Source organism: Macrosteles quadrilineatus, unplaced genomic scaffold, assembly GCF_028750875.1.
Source record: "Macrosteles quadrilineatus isolate MER2022 unplaced genomic scaffold, UCM_ALF_1.0 Scaffold_2__2_contigs__length_208266976, whole genome shotgun sequence".
Taxonomy (NCBI): Eukaryota; Metazoa; Arthropoda; class Insecta; order Hemiptera; family Cicadellidae; genus Macrosteles; species Macrosteles quadrilineatus.
The window spans coordinates 75,796,721-75,799,602 of NW_026542595.1; positions in this window are offsets into that span (position 1 = coordinate 75,796,721).

A 2,882-nucleotide genomic window follows, 5' to 3' on the forward strand; every position below is an offset into this window, starting at 1 on the left:
TGTTTGTTTTACTGATTTTTTTTATAGAAAGAGTTTCATGGCTAGCTTAATGTGACTCCATGAAGCTTATAGAGCGGAGGCTGGCGTTTACCCCCCCTCCCCCCCCCCTTGGGAATTTTCGACATATACATTTTTTGGTTTGTATTGACATGTACTTTAAGGTTTTAGGTGTTTGCCACTTGTGAATGTGAATTACAGCATGTTCCGGAAAACACGAAAATATCATGAATATATATATTTAAAAAAATGGTTTTTCTTTAGCGAGTTCGTTTGGCTCTACAACCCGACCGATTTTCATGATTGAGGTCTCAAATTGAAGGTATTAACGCACAGATTTCACATCAAGCATCGGCATATAGTTGCCTACAGTCCCACTCGGCTTATACGTAAACAACATTTTTTCCCATGTATTTCTTATGGGAGTTAAATTTGGTTTTTCTTTTCCGAGTTCGTTTGGCTCTTCTACCCACCCGATTTTCATTATCGAGGTCTCAAATTGAAGGTATGCACGCACAGATTTCACATCAAGCATCAGTATATATTTATCAACAGTCCCACTCGGCTTATACGTAAATTAAATTTACCCCCCATGTATTTCTAAAGGGAGTTAAATTTATTTTTTTTTCTTTTCCGAGTTTCTTTGGCTCTTCTTCATGATTGAGGTCTTAAATTGGTAGTATGCACACATATATTTCACATCAAGCATCATCGTATATTTATCTACTTTATTACTCGACCAAAAAACATAGGTTTGATATATTTTTTAATTTGTATTTCAATTTAAATTGTACAGTATTTTACCATTTGTAATTATATAACCCTATATATTTTGGTCTAAGAACCTTCAGTGAAATACCGGCTTGCATTTAAGATATTAGTTATTCAAATCGGACGGTTTTCAAGCAAACGCAAGGTGAACATCCAACATAAAAAAAAATTATAAGGTTTTTCTATGATTGAATATCAATAGCTCCAGTATTGTTTAAGTTTTTTTATATGTTTTAGACTCAAAATAATTAGTCAATTATAGGCTTTAATTTGAGCTATTGATCGTTTGATCGTTTGAATCAGTTAAGTTTAAGATACTGTATTACACAATCAAAAATAATCAATTTGATTATTTCTCGGATATGATATTTATTTTAACGCCGCAGTGCAGCATGGGTCCTTTAGTATAGGTTTTTTAGTTTGTTTTGATTTGATTAGTTGATTCCTGTGCGTAGGACGGGCCCACAGCAAGTTAGAATTAAAAAATGCAAGTATGGTGAAGTCATATTGTTCTCAGTGACATGCAAGCAAATGAAATGAAAATAACTGAGCAAAGTATTTTGCAAGTACTGTACTTGATGCTTTTGAACAATGCATTATTCTGCTTGAAGTTGAAAACTGTGATCAGAATTCCTAGATGGTCTGTTTATCAGCTGGAAGACCTGTACCCGAATCGGTGGAAGACAATTATACTCAATGCAGATAATATAGGGAAAGCTGCATGCAAACAGATTAGTTGAGATAAGAGCAATAAAAAATATTTTTCTGGAGTTTTACTGCTGTCCCAAGAACGTGATATTAACCTTGAGAAGCTGATGACATACCCATTAGATCCAGTACCATGGGCATCAGCCACTGTCGATGGATGCCCAACCAAAACAGAAAAGGCCAAACTGCTCCATGCTTTGGAGAACAAGGGTATAGACGAACCTCTCAAGATTGAATAATGTATGTATGTAATTGACGGTATGGCTTACTTTTAGGTTCTTACTAATATTCCAGAAACCTCTGGTGAACTAGCACAGATTGCCTTCAGCCGTTTTCCGAAACTCAGCAGGATATACTTCAATGCGGATACATATTTAGATGTAACTATTAAAACATTGAAAGAGAGAAGAGGATTTGGAGAAACGTTCTTAATGAGATGTCCAAAATCAAGATCCCACGGGATTGGAAAAAAATCCTAGCTAATGGTTAAAATTAAGAACAATGGGTTAACATGCTAAATAATGAATGGTCTCAGCACAAATATTCATAAATTCAAACAAGCTTCAATACACGTTTCTAGGGTAATGTAAGGTTGTTTTTGGTGATATTTTGAAATTCACCCCCACCCACAAACAGGGTTGAAATTTTCTAAATGGCAACCCATATCAATCGGCACATTATTTTAAAGAGATTTAAAAAAATAAAATTATTGCCGCAAATCCGATTTTGATACGAGGAAAACGAAGTTTTAGACGTTAATTTTACTGGAACCTTACATTCCAGTAAAATTTACGTCTAAAATGTCTCAAATAAAATTTATTTAATTTAATTAGAATCTCTTAAAATTGTTTTCCTAGAGGTACTCTTTAAATCTAATGTTATTAAAATAGATTTAATTGAAAATCAATTCAGGTCAATTGGAAATCCGCATTGCCTGCAGGTTTGCTGCAGCGGGAGGTATTTTTTTAACTTTTTTATTTTCATTTGAAGCCTTTGAATACATACTGAAGAAGTCCATAAAAAATATTTCACCAGTAATTAACGAAGGCTACCCTTATGTAATTTTAATAAAACGGTTTTTAAATTGAACAGTTTTTCTTTATTTTCCGAAATACGCTGTAATTTAAAAGAGGCAAACAACTGAATTCTTAATCTGGTAGGTAATACCAAAAAAAAAAAGTATAAGTCATAAATTCCCACGGGAGGGGGGAGGGTTTCATATTGGCGGCTCATGGTCTATTAGTATGCACCATTGTGACTGAACAAAGATTAAAATAATTGTAAATCATAAAATGTGTTGTCCGTCAATAAGGAACAAAGAATATCCCAATGGTGTGGATACTGTACTACAAAGATACTCTGAATAAAAACGTACTCCTGCACGTGATGTTTGGCGTTATATATTA